Source organism: Lathyrus oleraceus, chromosome 2, assembly GCF_024323335.1.
Source record: "Lathyrus oleraceus cultivar Zhongwan6 chromosome 2, CAAS_Psat_ZW6_1.0, whole genome shotgun sequence".
NCBI lineage: Eukaryota > Viridiplantae > Streptophyta > Magnoliopsida > Fabales > Fabaceae > Lathyrus > Lathyrus oleraceus.
In genome coordinates this window covers 75,289,109-75,295,429 of record NC_066580.1, presented here as the reverse complement: position 1 = coordinate 75,295,429, position 6,321 = coordinate 75,289,109, and the positions used below count along the sequence as shown (strand labels likewise).

The window sequence follows — 6,321 nt, the reverse complement described above, 5'->3', positions numbered from 1 at the left end:
GAGATCCCATGGCTTGTTAGGGGTTGTTGTTCCTATAAGAGAAGTTAGTGTAATCACGCCACCCCGAATTATAGGTGTTAAAGTATGGATTTTTCCTTATATTATTGTTCATAAAGTTTTCATTTTCTTAGGTGGATCCTCCCGTGAGGATCATTTGACAATCTCTATTGGCATGCCCATTAACTCCACATATCTCACAATAGAGAGTGGATGGGGCAACAGAAGCAACAAGGGATGGAATAATAGGTGTGAAAGGTGTGATGCTTATACTATATATCTTTTGGTAAAGGGAATACACCTTAACGTTCATATGATCAAACACATTAACCTCATAAAGACCATTACTCTTATGGGTAGACTTAGAGGTAACTTGTCGCACGCTTCCCCGTGAATGGTGGTTTTTGGCCATCTCTTCTATCATATTATATGCTACATCTTGAGGACTATTCATTAGGGCTCCGCCAAAATCTTCATCTAAGGACATCCTTATGGAGTAAAGGAGACCATTGTAAAATGTATGGATAATCATCCACTTCTCAAGCTCATGGAAAGGGCAAAGTCTTAACAAATCTTATGTAATGCTCTCATGCATCAAACAAGGATTCCCCATCTTATTACCTAAAATTTGTTTATCTCATTCCTAACTTAGGCCATTTTAGTTTAGAGAAAGTACCGCATAAGAAATGTCGCTTTCAATTGGGTCCAGGAAGTAATAGAATTAGCGGGCAAGGATTGGAGTCAAGCTTGCGCACGGTCTCTTAAAGAAAAGGGGAAAATGAAGGTGGATGGTGTTTTGATCAACGCCATTGCCTTTAACAGTACCACAATTATCAACAAAAACAGAAAGATGAAGATTCGTATTTTCCGAAGGTAAACCGACAAATTGGTTTTGTTGCACCATGCAAAACAAGGAAGGTTTTAGTTCAAAATTATTAGCCGCAATTGGAGGGTGAACAATACTACAATGGGGTTACTCTTATTTGGAAATATCATAGTTACTAAGGGGCTTAGTATCATTCGGATCGTCCATAGCTTGTAATATAAGGTTTCAGCATCTCTCGAGTAAGAAATGCTCGGTTTCATCTATGAGCTCAACTAAGTTATCAACATAATGAATTCTTCGTATACAAGAACATCGAGAACCATAGAAAGAAATCACAATAAAATAAACATAAAATTAAGCTCTATTATATACGATGATCAAACAAAATTTCAATATTAAACACAATTGGTCTCTGACGACGGTGTCAAAAACTTGATGCAGTTGCAAGTACATAGTTGTGCGAAGTAATAAAATAGATATCAAGCCATCGAGAGCAATGGTTTAAGTACTAAATTCGTTTCCTATCGGTGTATATCTGGAGAAATAAAAAATATAGAGTTTGGTAAACAACTTAAAAGAAAAACACTTAAATGAAAATAGCTTAACAGAAAAATCACTTAAATCTCAATTGGGGCAAACAAGACCTAAGGTTACAGTTCATACTCTAACAAAATTGCATGATCCTTGTCACTTCTATTACGAGAATTTTTCATAAATTATAGAAAATAGAGAAATATGGGCAATACCTACTTTTGTCAGTGCATTGCCCCTATCGACGATGAATAATCTGTCTGCTTTCACACAACCACATTATTCTTCGAAGAGTCGTTACTTTTTCTCAGCTATATGTTTTCTCAATTTCGTCCAAGCGCTTTCACTGTTTTGCACTAGATTGTTAAAAATGCTCTAGTATCGAAACACACCCTTTCAAACTATGGTCGATACCCGAGAACAACTTACTTTCATAACGAAATTGGAATGCATGAACTCAGATTATAAAATAAGTTTAATTATAACTCTCGCAATTAATAGTAACAGATCATACAAGAGGTAATAAAATAATCCTCATAACCCCTAGTCCCTAATGAACTACTCACTCATGGTGAGGGCAAACATAATCGAATCGATATTCATTATCAAATTCATATCTAACAATGAAAACAGATGAATAATTAAAATATAATGGATAATAAAACCTAAATTATGATTAGACTTTGATCCAAAATTTCTCCCTTGGAGACTTAAGTTATAGAGAAAAAGAATAACAATAATACGTAGAAACTTGTAATAAAATTTGGTCAAAAGTTGGGATCCTAAAACTCATAACAGGCTATGAGTTTTATAGAAAAAAGTAAAACTGAATTAAATACTTATATTAAAAGACTATTATTCAGATATGTATCAGATCAAATATTGCCTAAGATCCACAATAAAAGAGAACTGGTTTAAATATGGAAACATTACAATTCTCTCTCGCCTCCCTGCTACGGTCCGCAGTAGCTGCAACAGGTGGCCGTAGAAGATCTCTTCTTTTTATACCAAGAGATGTTCATAGGAAAGCCTAGGGTGCTCTACTCTTACGCTGCATACTATCTCCCTGGTTTTACTATGGGAAAATTCATCTTTTACCATTTTGTCTTGTTTTGCTTGTATTTGATCCCTCTTTGTCTTGGATGTTGATTAGGCTCTGAAAATAGAAAGAATGCATAAACCAAAGCATAAAACATGGTAATTAAAAGTAAAATGAACAAAATGTGATAAAATACTAAGACAAAATGACTAGAAATAACGATGCAAAGACCATTTATCAGCGTCCCATCGGGACACTTATACTTTACATGCATAATCTTTCCATATTTCCAATATTTCACACTCATTTTATTTTTTTCTCCATATAATGCGTTCCTCTAGTGACCTACACAAAGTTTGATGAAGGATTGTTATCTTGAACCTTTAATTTTCTTTCTTCAGAAATAATTTTACTACCAACTTCTTCAAAACTCAAAGTTATCTTAACATATATCAAAACTCAAAGTTACCTTCATCATCAATTTTGAATATAATAGTTTCTAATTTAAAAACTTGTCCATTATAGAACCAAAATTGATCGGAGAATGAAGGTTGTGAGATGCAACAGTAGATTGGAACTTCTGATGCGGTGGAGGAGAGACTTATATGCAAGGTTAACACTCTAACGCTCAAGTCAACATGTAAATGAGACGAGCGGGTGAATTTTGAATTTGAAATTGTGTACCTAAAATTGACATGCAGGCTATTTAAATAATGTAAGGCTTATAACGACTTTGTTATCTCGATGGGGCAGTCACTTCTTAAAGGCTGAATGTTCATGCTCCTTAACTACTTAGTGAGGGAGGATACATTGATCTCAATGGATTTTCACTCCTCTTGGTCTTGTTGTAGTTCTTGGTAAATACTTTTAGCTCATCCTATGTCAGCATTAATTGTAAGCGGCTCACCATGAAGGTTGTGGAATTTGAGTTTGAGATGGACTAATGAATCCACAACATCTAAGGTTAGTGTGAAAGGTTTGTCGAAGATGCAATTGTAAATGCTCTTGCACATAGCTATAAAAAACTGCGAGTCTATGATCCTGACATCTCTTCCTTCCCCCACACATATCCTTAACTTAATGTATCCCCACGGGCGAGTGGTCGTACCGTTGAATGCTTGCAAATCTGACCCTTTATATGGCCATAAATTCTCCTTCTTGAGGCCCATTTTTTCAAACAATTCTGAATATACTATGTCGCAGGAGATGCCGCCATCAATAAGTATCTATAACACATCAAAGTGGCATATCTTGGAAGTTATGACCAAATGGAAGATGTCATTCAGGGCTCCCCGATCTTCTCGCTATCCCGGATACCAAGCATTGGCCTACTCGGTGTCTTGGCTAAGAAGCTTCCGTCTTTCTTATGGACAACCATTAATTCAACAGTATTCTTCTTCATGGTTCCCTTTGACGGGATATTTGTTTGGGGTTCTCCCCTAATGATGGACGTAGTATGTTGGAGCTTCCCCTTGTTTACTCCTTTATTTTTGTCGCTGATCTCTTCACCATTAGCCTCGGGATCCATAGTCTTTGAGGGGAATTTGTTCTTCGGTGACTCTTCTACGTCTCTCTTGCCTCCTTTGGTATACTCAGATAAACAACCCCTCTTTATCAAACTCGTGATTGCATCCTTCAACTAGATGCAGTAGTTGGTGGTGTGGCTACGACCATTGTGAAAACGACAATATTTGGTCTTGTCATTTCTAGAAGATCCTCTGACGCGGAAGGGATTCTGGATCCTGAACTCCTAAAATTATGTGTTGGTGCACTCCTGGTAGATCTTCTCTCAGGACATGTTCAGAAGGGTGTACTTATCTTACCGTCCACGGGTTCCCCAATCAAGTTCCTATTTTTGCTTGTGGGAGTCTTCCTTGAATGATCGGAAAAAACCTGCATTTGTTGCGGCTAAGTTGTCGAACTGGGCGTTAAGTTTATCCTCCAAGTTAACGAATGGTTGCGCTTTATTCAATAGTTATTTCATACTATGTACCTATTTGTGCCCTAATTTATCCTTGAAGGACCTATCATGCCTTAGGCCATTCTTAAAGATATCACTTAAGTCCCATTTTAGCTCTTTCTACTTCCATAACTACTTGCTTGAAATGATATATGTATGTTTACAAGCTCTTTTTCTTCCATTGTGTTATCCAGCTCAGAGAAACTATTGTCACTGGTTATCTCTTTAAAGATGTCAAATGAGTGGTGAAGCTCTCGTATAAATTGGTCTATGACTCAAGGATTTTGTCTAGTAAAGCTTTGAACTAGAGCCCGACGGATCCTGTCAGTGTGAGTGCAAATAGTTTGTACTTTGCTCCTTCATCAACATGGAAGTAGTTCAAATGTTCATCAATAAGTTGTATATGCTTCACGGAATCTCTCTTTATATCGTACTCCTTCAGCTTGAGAGGTTTTTCTAATGACGTTGATATTTGGTTATATAGAATACAAGTGCAAAAAGGATGCTTTTATAAGTTCCTCACTGATGGTTTCTCCACCTTTTCCTCAACAGGAACATGACTACCTCAGTGTCCTCCAAGATTGTGAGGAGGAGTATGTTGTCTCTGGATTTTCTGGTGGTCAAGATATTTCAGAGTTTCATTTCTTCGTGATGTGGTTGGCTCATGGATGATAGTTCAACTTCTCTTGGAATCAGATTCCTACATTATTTTTCCCTTCAGAGGTGCATTGTGCAAGCTTTCTTCGAGACGAATTAATATTTATCCTATCGCTTGCAATTTATGTTGTCGAACTATGTTATACATACTATTCAGAAACTCATTTTTGCCTCATACTCTAAGGCAAGCCTATAATAACTGGAAACTAGGTAAAAATTATGGTTTTGAGGTTGATGGTGGCACCAGAGGTATGAATAACGGTTCTCCTGGTTAGAGCTATGAAAAATTTATGCAATATGAGGAGGTTATAGGAGATCTGAATGTAACAGAGTGTTTATGATGGTCTGATCCATACCGCCTTGACAATGAGGCGATTGATTTCTTGCGGCTTGAGCAACAAGAGTAGTGGCTAAATGAGTGGCTTTAGATCCAGACATTACCAAAAGATTTGGAGACTAGAGATTTCAAATTTCTAAAAATTGAAGTTGATTTATTACCGAAATAGATCAAAAGAAGCGGGTATGTGGTTTAAACTCAGGAATTTCCATCCGCTAGGTTGAGATAACTTCAAATTGGTGATTCAAATTAGGAATATCCAATCATGGAAAACGTGGGAATCAGAAGTCAATTCCCACAAATGACGTCACCGTTCCTATATGGAACCATAATTGATCGGAAAACGAAAGTTGTGAGATGCAAGGGTAGGCTGGAACCTCTCATGCGTAGGAAGAGGGGCTAACCTTCATGGTTAGTAGGGGTGGCAAAACGAGTCATGACCCACCGCGCCGGCCCGCACACCCGCTAAAATATGGTGGGTTTAGTTAGGATATTGTGCCCGCATACCCATTTATCCCGCCCTGTTTTAAGCCCGCCCCACCTTAATCCCACCAGAAAAGGGCGGGTTGGTCCACCAAACTGCCAACCTAGTTATAAAGCACTCAAAATATTTATTTTGGTTGGTTGAAGATTAATACTTGAACTATAGTTTTGGAACTTTTGTTGAAGGTTTTATTTTAGGTGAAATTTCTTGAAGATTTTAGACTTTTAGTTGCCATTTTAGTTAATTATAGTAATTCCAACTCTTGATGGTTTTATTTTATACATTTACTTATGAATATATGCAGTATTTTTTTAAGTAAATTTGTTAAAAAAATACTTTATAAAAAATTATTCTAAAAAGTAAGTGAAAAATATAATTGAAAGGTAAAGTCAGTATGTGAATGATATGAGTGAATGATATTTTGAATTTGAAAATGTGTACTTGAAATTGACGTGTGTATCATTCATATAGTGGAACGATAATAACGTAT

At 36.7% G+C, this 6,321-nt stretch overlaps 1 non-coding gene across 1 annotated transcript; it reads left to right on the top strand.

Annotated features, from left to right (window-relative positions):
* Nucleotides 1-538: 538 nt before the first annotated feature.
* LOC127124647 (small nucleolar RNA R71) lies at nt 539-647 on the top strand. The gene has a single exon (XR_007804113.1). It is a non-coding gene; the product is annotated as a small nucleolar RNA R71 (small nucleolar RNA).
* The last annotated feature ends 5,674 nt before the right edge of the window (nt 648-6,321 follow it).